The sequence below is a fragment of the Hyposmocoma kahamanoa genome, unplaced genomic scaffold, assembly GCF_003589595.1.
Source record: "Hyposmocoma kahamanoa isolate Upper Pololo Valley unplaced genomic scaffold, ASM358959v1 93, whole genome shotgun sequence".
Taxonomy (NCBI): Eukaryota; Metazoa; Arthropoda; class Insecta; order Lepidoptera; family Cosmopterigidae; genus Hyposmocoma; species Hyposmocoma kahamanoa.
Genome location: NW_020654810.1, coordinates 22,013,115 through 22,029,235, shown reverse-complemented (window position 1 = coordinate 22,029,235; position 16,121 = coordinate 22,013,115). Strand labels below are relative to the sequence as shown.

At 35.9% G+C, this 16,121-nt stretch overlaps 1 protein-coding gene and 2 non-coding genes across 3 annotated transcripts in view; 1 reads left to right on the top strand and 2 right to left on the bottom strand.

The window, feature by feature from the left end:
- LOC113237269 overlaps positions 1–16,121 on the top strand; it is a 311,655-nt gene that overhangs the window by 19,948 nt on the left and 275,586 nt on the right. The gene's annotated exons all lie outside the window — the stretch shown is intronic.
- Trnae-cuc lies at positions 14,109–14,180 on the bottom strand. Its single transcript has one exon. It is a non-coding gene; the product is annotated as a tRNA-Glu (tRNA).
- Trnae-cuc lies at positions 14,944–15,015 on the bottom strand. Its single transcript has one exon. It is a non-coding gene; the product is annotated as a tRNA-Glu (tRNA).

Here is a 16,121-nt window from a genome sequence, read left to right as displayed (position 1 = left end):
GCACACTCTCAGTGATATATCCTGTAGCTTTGATACTTACAGACGATAATGAAACACTGTCTTGAAGGAGAGTCTTTGCCTCCCTATGCCTGTTCTATCGCTTGTACAATGGCCAATGTTCTGAAGAACTGTTTGACATGATGCAAACAGCAACATTTTATCATCGCACCGCTCGCCACCGGCAGGGAGTCCATCCTCACACTCTGGAACCAAGTCGATCTCGTACTGTACGGTTTCAGAGGAACTTTCTCCCACGTACAATTAATTCGGTTGCGGAATGAACCTCCTTTCGGAGTTTTCCCGCAGGAATACAGCAACGCGCTCGTGACGCCCCTGGTGTTGCAGGTGCTCATAAGCGACGGTAACCGCTTTCTATCAGGCGGGCCATATGCTTGATATGCAATTATTTTTTGTGAAATTACTCCACTATCACTAGTTTGTTATAATTATTAATACAAAGATCGGACACTTACAAAAAATTCCTTCGATCCGGTCGGATTCGAACTGACGTTTTCTAGCAAACCGTGCTAGACGCTATGCCAACTAAGCCCCGGAATGAACCAGCGGACTTCACGAATTGTTCTATGTGCTTGTTGTCGGATTTTTGCATTTGGTTTTTAACGACTAAATGCAACGATGGAACACTTAGAAAAAAATCTAAGTGTTCAATTTTTGTATTAATAAAATCTAAATTTTTTCTAAGTTTTAGTGGACAATGGACAATACAATCACAGTTTAACTTGTACACATATTACTCAATTACCTTAACAAGAATAGGGACAGGAAACTTGCTAAGTCACCTTGCGAGATATGACCACAATAGGAAATATCAAAGGAAGGCGCGGTAAGACCGAGAATTCGTTATAAATATATGATATACCATATAATAGGGACGGCACATACGAGGTCCTCGAAGAAGGAGTTTAGCTGCAAAAAAATTAATATTGAACTGCCCTATGCGAAAAACACGTAAACTTTCTACCTGTGACTAATAAATAAGATATCAGTGGCTTCGTACAACACCAGTAACTCAGCTACCCCCGTCACCCGTGTGTGATAGCGTTATTTGTATTAACTACAGATACTCAAACACTTTATTACAATGATTATCAAAGTGTTGTTTACGTAGACCCCCTGGGGTGTATTCCAACCTGTAAGAAAGCCATCTCAGCGAAATAAAAACTTGAGGGTCTGATGACCCTCATCTGATGATGAGAATGGGAGTACACGAGTCAGAATGAATCCCTTTTAGGTAAGTCGTAACCAAAATGTTGGCTTTGAATAATCCACATAACAAAGATAGTGCGTACTTACTTTAGTAGTAAAATTAATAATAATAATAACGCACACACTCAACATACCCGCACCAGGGAAACCCTGTGTCGCGGGTGCCATGGACACACACATAGACAATCACAAATTACACCCAAACTCACGAGATTAAATAAATGTAGGCCATTCAAATATTTCTCCTGGCCTTTAATCGAACCTGGGACCAGGCAGTCCGGCATGGTAACCATTCGTCCACGGACGCAGTTCTACTTACATAGTTTAGCAACAGTCTCTACTACCTTGTGAAAGAGTTTTCCCACGGAAGTATTGCCATCACCATTGGCCACCACATATCTATTTCTGCCATTAAGCAATATTGTGGGTATTACCTCGTTTTGATTGGTAACATATGGAACTTGCCAACTATAAGTCTTTTGGTGACGAGCGTAGCAGCAGTGCCCCTTTTGCTTTGCTATTAAAGCATTGAAAATGTCAATGCAACTGTTATTGGTAGGCGTGTAGATAGACTTCTCGTTCCGTCACTTATTACCATAAAAAAACATTCTACCCTTTTTATAATAGACATGTATAAACTGTATATTGTAATAATATAGTTTATGAAATGCAATGAAGATTAATAGCGAGATTATAAATAGAGCATCTGCTGTCAAAAACACATTAGACGTTGATGAATTTGTAAAATTTCAATATTAGAAAGAACAGGGGGTCTGTCCAAAAGGGAAAAAATCTAATCAACGCGACAAAAAGTTTGGGGACCTCTGCTCTCTTATATCTAAGAATGGCACTCATGGATGCAGACGCGAGTTCGTGAAACGCGCGATTGCATCGCCTATGAATCCCAAGTGTAGCGATGCAATCGCGCGTTGGTATCGATGCAGTCGCGCGCTTGCATCGTGTTTGCATCTCTGCTTAAAATCGCGCGCGTGTATAAAGGTAGACGATTAGCGACAGCACCGCTCTAAGAACATACAAATCCACAATGCGTTCAAAAACCTTGATATCCATCTATAGTCTTTAAAACCTCTTTACTTCCATTTATAAAAATAAAAACTATGAGTCATCAATTAGTTTAAGATACGGATCACTGACTTGAACATTTGTCCTTTTATCTAAAATAGGAATTGACGTAATTGTTCTATGTATAAAAAAAAAGAATTGAACATCGACTGATATTCCAACATTAACGCAAAGTTTTTATCGATGTTCTCTTATAATGACATAAAAAGAATAAAGAACCATTTAAAAAGCTTCATAGTCTGGAGATGAATAGGATAGATGGGTAGGGATGGACCTTTTGCTAAGCCGATGCGGTTTTGTGTTGTGCAGTACACACGAAGCTTCAAAAATCGGTATCAACATTTTTACTTTATAAATATTTAGAAACATTGAGCGAAAAAGAAGGGTTACGAGTATTGGCAATAACGCTATTTACGCGTAACTAATAATGCTTAAAGTAGATAATGGTATTGGACAATGTGTTAATGTAATTTAATTTCTAATTCAAAAAATTTTATCATTCTAAGCATTTGTTATGTCTGAAATAAATGAATATTATTATTATAAACAATTGAACAAAAAAGGAAATACAAATGTTACGTTTGTCCCGTAAGTAGGTATACCATTATTGTTCATCCGATTGTGATAAAATTTTCCAGAATTGTTGCACACACGCCCGCAAAAGTTTCTGAAATATTAGAACTGTTTTAAAATGTCGTGTGGGGCCAGGTGTTTCAACAAATGTGTGTATACACACAGTTTTTTCTATCACTGACATTGCAACATATCTCTACATCTAGTTAATAATAAAAGGAGTAAACATAGTCTCCGCTGATATTCTGCCATAGCTCTTAAAGACTACATTTATTTCTCTCGCTCTCTAATTGTCCACGACACCCGCGATACAGGGTTTCCCTAGTGCAGGGCCATGAGTATGTGCGTTATTGTTATGATTAAACTGTTATTGAATCGAACAGAAGACGTTAGGTACAAAATTCAATAATCAATTTAAATTTAATATATTATATGACTACAGTTCTGGTTCTCCGTTTCTTACGTTTATCACACCAGCCTTAATTGCTATGGTCAACAGGTTGAGCGGTAGGTAAACTTTATAGCGACGAGCTCAACTCATTGTGTTTATAAATGTATTACCTACCCATTGGCTCAACCACTCATTTATTGCCCCTCGATCGTCTGTAATCTGGCGTGACCTGGGAGCATCAAGTATATAACCAGAAATAGAGACGAAATGTCATTTAATTTGTTTGAAAACTATTCTGCCATATCATTACTGTGACAACTGCGCTCCGATTGGCCAGCCCGAGTTTGAAACGGGTGTCGTCAATTGTTTCACTTCAAAACGACCAGTTAACTTGAGCTTTGCTATAATGGACGAAAATTGCAAAATTACATATTCAATATTTAATTACCGATGAAATGTGATTCCGTTTGTTTTGTAATTGGATGTTTTGCTGTTTTTCCTACACCACCGAATAGAACAGCCCAGCATTGTTAGAGATATTATCTTTATTACAATAAATACAGAATATTTTTTGGAATATACGAAGTACACACAGGTCAGTAGTTGGCCTGTCTATATTTCAGTGCAAACGAGAGTTGATATTTATAAGAGCTATATCGCTAATGTGTTACCAGGAATATTTATTTCCCTTTGCCCTTATTTCGTCTCTATTTCTGGTTATATACTCGATGCCTGGGAGAAAGATTTACAACTCAAATTTAACGATTATATTATTGAAATTTGTAATTCTCCGACAACGACAATCTAAACTTTTCGACCAACGTGAGGTAATTTGTAATCTATATTATAACGCCTTTGTACCTACGTAGTAAGTTGGAGTGTGGCTGTGCAGTCTGGAATCCCCAAAATCAACTGTATATCATAATTTGTCGCTGGCTACCGACCCGAGAGATAGGGTTTTCCGGAGCTACTACAGGATCGTCGGCAAGACCAGGTTATAGCGGGCGTCTGGGCCAAGCTCTCAGACTCGCTGGGGCTTGTTATGGCTGCAGAGATGGACTTGTTTGTCTGCCTCGGTTGCACGTAGGCGTCTGTCTCGTGCGCAACTAGCGCGTCTTAGTAGCGGTCTAGTTGAGGTCCTGAAGCGAGGAGACGCGCGAGACACGTGAGTTGCCCTTTAACTTGGAAGCTATGTCCGGACATTGTCACAGAACACTGGGACTGGTATCTCCTGCACTAGCCCGGAGACCTAGTAGATTAAGTTAGATATCCTCCGGTTCTTCCAGCCGCTTAGGTTATTGAGAACTGGAGAGACGTCGTTTTCGGCTTCGGGAAGTGAGCGTGCACCACCAATGAGGAGATTTGGTAGTGGACCTTAGGGTCGACGGCTTACCAGTGGCAATCACTACTTATGCAATACGCAACAGGCAGTGAACGTGTCTAGAGCTTCGGTACCTATCTGGAAAATAGGGAGGGTACTGTATGTGCATACGGGGCAGCTCAATCGAGGCACTAGCCTCTCGAGAACCAAATGAATGAGGTCTGTGACAACCCATTACACTGGCTGATCTGGGGTCAGAAGCTGAACTTATAACCTGGACCTGTGCGTGCACAGGTCATAATTATCACACAACCCTTCTGACACAACCAAGAGGTTGATAGGAAAGGGCACTATAAACAAAACCTCGCAATTTCTCAAAATATTTGCTAATTCTGAAAAAATAATTATTAAAAGTAATAAAATATTGTCATTACAAAAATACTATCTTTTTCTAATACAATTTTACTCTTAACTTTATTCTAACTTTGAGACAAATACGTTCACTTCAAGATTTTATTTCATTTCTAATCAATTAATTGGACATTACTTACATCAAGAAATTTTTACCTCTTACATCAAATTTAAATAATCTTAAATGAATTAAAAAATTCTTTCAAGAAAATATATTCTTAAACAAAAAAAGAAGTAGTTTTCTATTCAGATTAATATTGTAAATTTTAGAGTATTTTCTTAAAGCAACATGTCGTTGCGTTTTCATAGTCAATGTAGTCGTGACATGTCGCCGAAGGCGCACGCGGTGATTACTTTTACTTGTGCTTGTAATCATAAAAATCATAAACAGTCATTTATCCAAGGAAACAATACGTAGTATCTCTAGTTTGTTAGGGTGTTATTTGTAGTCATAATTTAAGAAATTTGGTTACAGCATGAAATCAAAGCACACTTGTAACAGGCACAAGTTTAACATGCAATTAGTTCCATCACGCCACTGCTAGATGGCATTAGTTGTACTCTGAAACGCGCTATCGTTTTGTTAACTTCAATAGTATAAAGTCATCTCATATATGAAATTGTTAGTGCTTTCTGCTGCTGTAGCATTTATACGGCACTGAATGGTACTCAAGTATTTGAGAAAATTCCGTCCTATTTCTGCTACTTTAAGGTTTGGCACTGAACTGTGTGCTTTCACGCTAGTGAGATATACTGTTGGGTCCATAACCCTGTAAATTTACCCTTTTTGATATTAGAAAACATAGATCTTCAGTCAAATAATTAAGTACCTCTCAATTTTTCATTCTTTTTTTTTTTCAAATCAAAATCGGACATTTCTAATAACAAATAAATATTTTGTTGAATCTAGTGGCTTTGTGACTTGAAGTAAATTAATTTGCTCTTGGATTAAATAATTCTGTTTTGTAAGTAAAATACACCTTTGAGACGTATTTTTACTATTATCAAGTAATTATTCTCTAGCGTCTATAGGGAGAGGATCGTTTTGTTGGATTTAATAAATTTGTCTTCATAAAAAGAATTTTGTCTTTATCTAAGTAATCTGTTTTTACCGAGTAGAAAGATATGGGACTGTATATCACTATGATGGAACGAATACAGAAGTCATATGTGCGGTTTTGGCATAAAAAGCTTTAAGGGTACTATCCCTGTATGTACCGTACATCATTCAATTTGGGCATGGTGTCCTACACATCTCTAGAAGGCGAAAATTGGGCTTACCAAGTATGTTTTTTGCCTTGCCTCAGCAACCTTCCTCTATTGGCTCAGGTCCCTTTTTTATCTCACCAATATCACGGTACTTTCTACGTCAGCGGCGACACCCTCTATTCCCTCTACATCTACTCCGCACGGAGGCACTAAGGCGGACACCATTCTACGAGGCTCTAGCCTTGATAGAATCTTTAAATGGTATTAATGATACTGATGTGTTCAGTGACTTGGAGACGGTCACCGCCCGAAGCACTGTGATCGAAATTCAGCAGCTTTTTTGGGCGGTGATTGACTCAACCCTGTATTGACTATGGCTTACAAGTTTAGTTTTTTGTTGTCCTTCATTGTAAAGGTTAAGATATCTCATTAATTTGTTATTTACGAAAGTAACTAGAGCATGAACCCATAAACGTTGAAAACATGTTCCCTACCGGATCGACCGATAACATATCAGGAGCCATAAATGCGTCACAAAGCTTATCTTTGTAAACGCACATGGGTACTGTGGAGTTCATTTATACGAGACACACGATTAGCCTGATTTACGCCATGCTTGAGGAATTAATTATCATCAAAATTTACTCAGAGTATTTTAAGGACTCCTTGACTGTTTAAGGCTGCACAGTTTTGGAACAAACTCCCTTCTAAAATCTGACGTTCTAAATCGCTCCCTATATTTAAAACTGGATTGGTACGCATCTTCAGGTACGGTCTTGTAACATAGAAGTTTAGTTAAGTATATTAATTTATATGTAATGTAGGTATTTTATATGGTTATTTATTTTAAATTTTATTGAAATAATATTACTCCTCTAGTTTGTTATAGCTCATTATTAATACAAAGATCGAACATCGATACAACATCGATCTTTGTACTAATAATTATGACAAACTAGTGGAGTAATTTCACAAAAAATAACTGAATATCAATTCAATAAAAATTTAAAATTCAGTGAATAGCGACATCTCTCGCCAGGGCTGGTAGCTGTAAAGGAGTCTAACTGGGTGATAAAACTTTCATAGGTTTCTCATAGATGGCGCTACGACTAAAAAGTCGTTGATTTACAAAGACACGACGCAAGCACATAGAAAAATTCGTGAGGTCCGCAGGTTCGTTCCGTGGCTTAGTTGGTATAGCGTCTGACACGGTATGCTAGAGGATGTCGGCTCGAATCCGGCCGGATCGAAGGAATTTTTCTAAGTGTTCGATCTTTGTATTAATAATTATAACAAACTAATCGTTGTTTATTATTTGATGATGTGATAAATATACAAATATGCAAGTTTTTATGAATGCCTATACATTTTTACCATTGGCACACTGCGTCTACCTCTCTGTTGAGTTCTCTGCCTCAACGGTTTTCTAGAAGAGACAGCTTTCAGTGATAAGGTCGCCTTTGCCCATGTTAATAAGATGTCTATGTACCGTTTTTGGTTTTTCATGCGTGAGTAATAAGTGTATTATCTATCTATCTATATATCTATCGAAAATTAAAGTTGAAAGCAGATAGGAAATTCGAACAGTGGGTTTACAGTAGAGATGCGCCGAGTACTTGTTTGCTACTCGTTACTCGGTGTACATGGAATAACTCGGTTCATGAGAAGAGTTACTTGGTTAAAATTAAGCATTACAGCTATACACATAATATAGTAAAACCAACAATATATTTAAAATAATCAAAAAAGATTTATTACTACAAATTCTAGACAATTGTAAAAAGAATGTTTACATTATTAATATTTAAAATTTAACAAAGGCGCGTTATGATGTAGGAATGCAAGGCTTTCTGCGCGTTCAGGCAATAGTATGTTCCTTTTTTCTTCATACACATTACCCGCTTCGGAAAATAACGCTCGCTATACACAGTGCTTGCAGGTGCACATAAAAACACTCGTGCTAACTGTGCCAGTTTTGGATATCTTGTGTTATGCCCTGCCCACCATTGGAAAGGACTCTGCTCTCGCGACAATAAACTTTCATTGACACATCGGTCTAATTCTAGAGCAATGGTACTTTTAGTATCATCGCGTTCCGGTTGTAATGACTTGTGACCGCTAGAGGCGCTGTAAAATTTGCTATACAAAATTGTGAAGTAATTTACGCGGTCGCTAGGGACAACTGTCACAGTAAATTCGTGGTAGAGGCACTGGACAGTCGTACAGTTTTACTATAACGTGTAAGCCATTTAATAGATACTAGGTACTGCTTATCTTAAACTTAACACTACGCTAAGTTAAAAATTGCACTTTTCGATAACTTGCGATAACTTTTAAATTTTCAAACATACATATACAGTGTGTTTTTTTAATTAGGACAGTATGGGCGAACACGAAACCATACGAAATACGAGGAACCTGTCTAGGAATCATTAAGTTGTCCATAAACATTGATAAACTTGATTTTTTTTTAATGCTGATCGACTCAGTTTCGTGTAAGGTCATTTCACTGTATTGAAAGATAAAAAGGGACAGCAGAAGTTGGTCAAATTTAATAAAATGTTTTTTCATACAAAATGAATATTTACATTGACTATTTTTTTAATGTGCTTCGATCAGTATTCAAAAAATAGTCAATTTTATTAATTTTTATGAACAATTGTTATCACAAAAAAGAATTCTTTTAAGATAGTTTCCCTGCCTAAAGAACCATAAATTCTTTTTCTCTTCCTAAATCTTTTTTGATCTCCTATAATTTCGGTCTCATACATTTCCTATTAAAAAAACACTGTATACTTATTAATGATATATTTTACTCTGTCACAGTTAAAAAAACACACTGTAAACTTGATATTTTTTACTGCATGTTATTATCATAGATTATAAAATACATGATTAGGTTAAAGTATTACTTTGTATATTATAATAATAATAATAATAATAATAATAACGCACACACTCAACATAGCCCCGCACTAGGGAAACCCTGTGTTGCGGGTGCCATGGACACACACACAGACAACCACAAATTACACCCAAACTCACGAGAGAAATAAATGTAGGCCATACAAATATTTCTCCCAGCCCGGGAATCGAACCTGGGACCTCTGCGTGGCAGTCCGGTATGGTAACCGTTCGGCCACAGAGGCAGTTATATTAATATTAAATAAATATATTATTATATTAGACAATATCACATACATTGCTGTGACCTCAAAACGTGGTATATGGCCATCGGAAACAATTATGGTACCACAAACACCCATTCCCGAGACAATATAGAATAGTTAGTTTTTTTTGCATTGACCCGGTTGGGAATCGAACCCGAGACCTCAGACATGGCGAGTCCATGAAAACCAGTGTGCATTATTTCCTTAATTTTTAATTTAATTCAAATTGCTGAATAATTTAGCAGCAAGAGGAAAAATCGGTAAAATTCGTGTTAGCCCAGCGTTAATTGCTGATGTCCATTTTTTTATGTATAGTTCTATGTGTAGAAATCGTTAAAGACGTTAGAAAATTATATTATTAACCCGATTTGGCACCTTATTGGTAGTAGAATAAGGTGGCAAATGAAACGTCATTGGAGAGAGACACCGAAAGATGGCGTTACTGTTGTGTGTAGTACCAGCTGTTGTTACAGATGGCACCTCTTGTCAAACAAAACAATCCAAGACCGATGTTAGGATTTTACTAAAGTTATATAGCTGTCGAATAATAAGTAACACTTGATAGCAATTACTCATTTTTTAAATGTCATTTAGGAGTTGTCAAAATTACAGCTTATTTATAAACGTCATTCTCGGGAATCTCATTCTTTCGAGAGTAACCACTTTTTTTGCTTATAATAGGTACACATCTTCCTCCTCCGTTGGTCCCTCACTCCTGAGGATCATGACTTTTAGCAAGTACACCGTCAATCAATCTATTCCACTGTACTCTGTCTTCGGCTAGATGGAGTGCGACATTTACCTGTACTGCCAGATTTTCAGCTACCTGGTAACACCATTCGTTTCGAACTTCGTCCTCTAGGCCGTTTGCCTTCTATTAATAGGTACACATATAGCTAGCTACCTAATGTTCAGTATATTGTTATGCTAATCGTACACATACCTAGAGTTAACAAGAAAAACTAAACAAAATTCAAAGTAGAAACAAAACAACATCGGTTTTACAACATATTTAAAAGTTCAGTCACGCTACTTTGAAAATTTCGCATATTTTCCACATCCTTACTTATTTGTTCTCTTTTAGGTTCAAATTATAGCTAAAAAGTCATTTTCACGACAAGATGATAATAGTGACACTTAAACATATATATATAAGTAGGTAAACTTATGTATACTCGTACATAAGCTTACGTATGTATGACTTTCTTACTATATTATAATATAGTAAACGAAATGACGTAAGTAGAATTTTATGTTTGTTCTTTTCTTGCTGTTCTTTTGTGTTATGTTTTGTTCCACCATGAGTCCAATTTGGCACCAAGTTACGAGACGTTTTTTGTTTCTGTTTATACACCGTTAGGCTTGTTTCCTCCATAACTTCACGAGCAATCGTTGGTTTTTAGAATTTGATGTGTCATTTCGAGACTGAGGATCCAAAGATGGAAAGGGACTTTTGGGTCATTTTGAGACGCAGGATCCAAAGACAGAACGGGACTTTCTTGTGTCATTTTTGAGACGCAAGATTCATAGGTAGTAAGGAAATTTGTTGTGTTATTTCGATAAGCAAGAACCAAAGTTAGTAAAAGAATTGGATGCTCGTTGCGACTCGGAAGATCTAAAGCCATTTAGATATTTTGATACGAATCGAGGTGTAATATTAATAAAAAACAAAGTAAGATGTACACTGGCAATGAGTATCTAGTGATTAGACGGACGACATTATCAAAGAAAATTGACTCGTTTGAATATTTACCACTAAGTGCGACAGTGTGAAGTAGGTCATTTATGTTATTACCATCATACACCCAAGGCAATGCACGATAGGATAGGCCATCATTATTTATTCAAAATTCTACCTAACATCGTTTACATAACGCGTATTTTAAAAATTGACAGTTTGTATATATAATTCACGGCTGAGTGCACATCATTAAAAAAATTAACACCATAGAAGATTTCGGCGTCCACATTTATAAATGTAAAGTGCTTACCTGCTAGAGTAAACACGACAACTACTTACGAAGCCAAGGTTTCACCTGTTTGCTCATTCAAACTTGACTTTGACGACACCGGTTTGACGCCTGACATCATTTTCATTATTGGCAGTCACGTACCAATCATATTTACATTTTGTAAATATTCAAATAGAATTTCTCAAATAGCAATACTTCGCTACTTTTTAATTCATTACTAGTTCGTAGGTTTTCGCTATCTTTACAAGTAATATCTTTCGTGACCATGGAGTCCTATAAAGAGCTTGAAACATCGATTTGTTTCAAAAAACCACAGAATAATAAATACAATAGAAGTGCTTAGTTTGCGGGTTAGGCGCATTCCGCAAAATAAGCACACCCCGTATTCTAAACCCGACCACGCGCCACAGGCCGAATCCGATCCCAACGTATTTGGGGTACAGAGCTTGTATAAAATATAGTTGTGTAATCTAACCTAACATTATGTTAATTAAGGGCGGTGGTAGACCAGTGAGAGAACTGCTGCTTCTCATTTGAGATGCCCATGGTTGTGGCCTTAAAGATGAAGGCAAAAATATTGAAAAAATAGCCCCGTGGAAAGCGAAGTCCCCAACCCGCACTAGACTAGTGCCTAGTGAGGAAGGACACATGTCTATTAGTGGAGCGAATAATGGATTGATGATTATGTTAACTAAATATGGTTTATGAATTTTTTTCAAAGTCAAAGAATCTTTTATTCCATGGGTAAATTAAATTACACTTGAAAACGTCATTTTCTAAGCTACTGCTCGTCGACTTCCCTGAGAAGAACGAGCAAGAAGCTCTTTTCAAATAAACTTAAATGGAATACACTTTGAATCAAATTTGTGTAGACTCGAGACCCAAGTCGTCTTCCATACGTCTTATCTAACAAGTAGTCTTCAATTTTGTAATAAGACTTTTCAATTAAAAACCTTTAAAAGTTTTAAACTTACGAAATGATAATTTTATTATATATTCCGAGATCTTGTTGTAAAAACGTATACAGTTCCCCATAAAAAATTGTTTACCTTTGTTTTAATATTAATTGCACTTCCAGCAAATGATTAGTTATTATGCGTCCACATTTTATCAGAATCAATATATAGAATCAGAATCAATATGTAGCTACTTGGTGACACCTGTCATTTAGATGTTGTATATGAGTTGATAAAGTAGAGCTAATTGAAAGTACCTAAATTCATAAGTAATTTATTTCTGTAAATATTGAAGTTGACAGTAAATAATTAAGTGTAGTTTCACTATGCCCAACCAAACATATTGAAGGCATGTTTATAAGTCACTTAATATATACAAGGTGCGAACAAATTAGACATGGACAATTTATTTTATTATATTAGTCATCAGATTGCGTCGGAACGTCAATTTAACATATAAATCTATAAAATAAATAGTTAATGACATTTTAAAATTAAGATTTCCCGTGCGAAAAAGTGAATTTATAACTCTGTCCAAACATAATCACCATCACCTTTACAATGAAAGTAACCCAATACAAAATTTCAACTTTTTGGGCATACGCAAAATAAGATTTGAACTTGTGACATTTTCATAATATTTAATTTATCACTCATGAAGTACCTACTAAATTTTGTGCCTTGTTAGTCTTGGAAAATAATTATGAAACATTCAGCTTTACAACTGCAAAAATTGTTTTTGACAACATGTTTGTTAGCTTTTCAGAATATTATTATTAAGAACTAAGTCTCTTTAATTTTAAATAGCTAAGCAACGTATTATGATCTTTTCAATATAAAATAAATTGTGAAAATTTAATGATTTTTATTAACGCTTTACGGAATGAAAATGGCTCAATTGCTACCCCGTTACTTTTTCGCGAACAGTGGCGGCGTGTTATCTTTTTAAGTGCAGATTCAACACTAAATGCGGCGTTCCGCATTCCGACGCGGCAGTGGTATTTTCAAACTGAAAGGACAAAATGAAAGTATAATCTCATTTTAATATTTTTTTTTAATTGGGTCACTTTCAATGCAAAGGTGCGTTGTGTGTATTTAGAAAGAAATGGAGTAATACAGTGTTTGTGTGTTCCTCTATTTCATTAAACCCGGACGTCAATAAGAGGGGAATATAAATCTGAAGTCAATTTTTCAATTAGTAAAAATGTTTCAAAAGATAACGTTGAAGAGGTTTTATCACTAAGTAGTATTGCTATTGACAGGATGTGTTTAATAAATAAATGGTATTGCAATTATCTTAAGTAATTGGCTCTAAAATAATCCGTAGCAAATTTGTTAGCAGCCTGTATATTTTTATCAATATAATGCAAGAACAAATGTATGTGTCTGTTTATTGCACAATGAAGACAAACCAAATGACAATCTACTTCAATAAATTAAACTCAATCCTCCAAGTAGCTTGAATATATCAAGAGGAAATATAAAACAATCAGTAATATCGTCACACTTGAGTTGCCACCGTGGTCCGCCGCACTTCACTGCGCTATCCGGAAACCGGCCATGTTACCCTACTTGTTACACTGCACCATCAAAGCGATTGTGGGGTGATATACCCTATTTTATCACACAGACTTTTAAAAAAAACTTATAAAGTACCTAATAACGGCGTGAATAGTCGCGCTTGACTGCGGGAACCGCATTTTTATCTATTACTGGACCAGATGGTAGGGTAGTGTACCCTAGTTTACAATATAGTAAAAAAAAAACACAAAAACATTCAGTCGACTTCGTTCTTTCCGATACCGGGAATCGAACCCGAGCCTCCTGGGTGAGAGCCAGGTATCCTAGCCACTAGACCATACCGGATGCTGGGTAAACGGTTGAAAATAACACTCTGTTCCTGCAGTAGCTTTAGAATAGCCGCACTTGACTGCGAAAATCATATTTTTGTCATTACTGGACCAGACAGTGGGCTATATCCTAAACTCCGTCCAATTATTTATTTTACTTTTATCAAGAATAGTGGCCCAACCCCATATGGGTCCTTATTTTACTTATTACTTAGACTGTACTGTGAACGGCACACCGAACTTTATTCATTTACCCATCGAAGTGTCCTAATGCGTTACAGATTCAATTTCTTGTATCAATCGACTATTATGAATAATTTTCATTGTATTTATTTTCATTATAATTTATTAGACAGGTAGTACCAAAACTTATACTACAGAGAAATCAACTTGAATAATCTTCGTTACTTAATCTGTCGGCTCGATAAAATATTGGAGTAGTTTCAGTACAAGCAAAGAAAAAACAGCGTTCATGAAATATATAATTTTTTCTATGGTTGTCTCTCAATTCATGCTTATGGAACTTCATAGGCATGCTCATGTTAAAAATAATATAAAATGGTTGGATAAAGGATAGTTGGATGTTGTTAAGCAATAAACTGTCTACCAACATGATCATAGTTTTGCGAAAATGGCATCTAGTTTTTATGTTACAAGTAAATAAATTTTAGAACAAACTATCAAAATTAACAAAATAAACTTTAGATGTCATTTTTGCAAAACTATGATCATGTTAAACTATGATTGTCTGAAATAAAAAACTGAACGCTAATTATCATTTCCGATACAGGGAATCGAACCCGAGCCTCCTGGGTGAGAGCCAGGTATCCTAGCCACTAGACCATATCGGACGTTGTATTAAAGTTTGAAAATAACGCTTTGTTCCTGCACAAGCTGAATGTTGTTTAATTTTAGCATTTTCACGGTATTAGTATAAAAATGTTTGTAAAATTTTTTCGATTTAATTGATAATCATAAAACAGTTTTCAAAAATGGAATAAAAAAATAAAATTCCTCATTGACGACATTTTTTAAACGACTTAAAAAAAAAAGAGGAGGTTCTCAATTCGACTGTATGTTGTTTTATATAAGTCCGGTATTTGTGAACCGCTTTTGATGATTCCTATTTTATTGGAAAGAGGGATTCCTCGGATGTGGTCCTATTTAAATTTGAAGAAAAAATTCCATCTCTAAGGGTGGCAAACTAGGGGATAAATGACTTTTGAGGTCGGGTTTTTAGTACTCTGTACCGTTTTGTTATTGCCAATAGTATTATTATTAATAATGTAGATTGTAGTCCTTGACTAACACATACGAAGTTTTTAGATTCGTTTCGCCGTAGCACATATTTGAACAGCCAGTTAATTTTAACTGGCCCACAAATGTCTGCTGCAATATTACGTGCTGACCTAAATGAGTTGTCTCTAGAAATAAATTTAGCATTACTAATTCATATCAGTTATTTTGATGGGTAGATACTTAAGTCGTTTTTAACCAATACATTTATATGTTTCATAAATTTCTACCTGTGTAGCATTGCAATTCACAACCTACGTCGATGTCACAAGATCTGTGTGCCACATGGAATTGACAAAACTCGTGAAACTTAGTGTTAAAGTCATTAAAGTAATATAGACAAAAGTTTTCACAAAGTTAAAAAAACAAGGGGGCTAGCTCCGATCTCCGCTTGCAAACAATACTGTTTTGTAACTGGGAGCCCTAGGAGTTTGATATGATTTTCAATTTTAGGTTAAGTAAATAAAAAACCAACTCCACACGGACAGCCTTTAAAATTTTAACTTATTACTAGTTGCTTATTACTTAAGGTTTGTTATTACTTGATGTACACACCGCATATTAGTTTGGTGCAACAAGCGAACAGCTAGCTACAGGTGAAGACTGAGAATCAGCAATGCTGGGAGTCTTTAAACCTCTTGTTCACCTCACTCAATTGTTT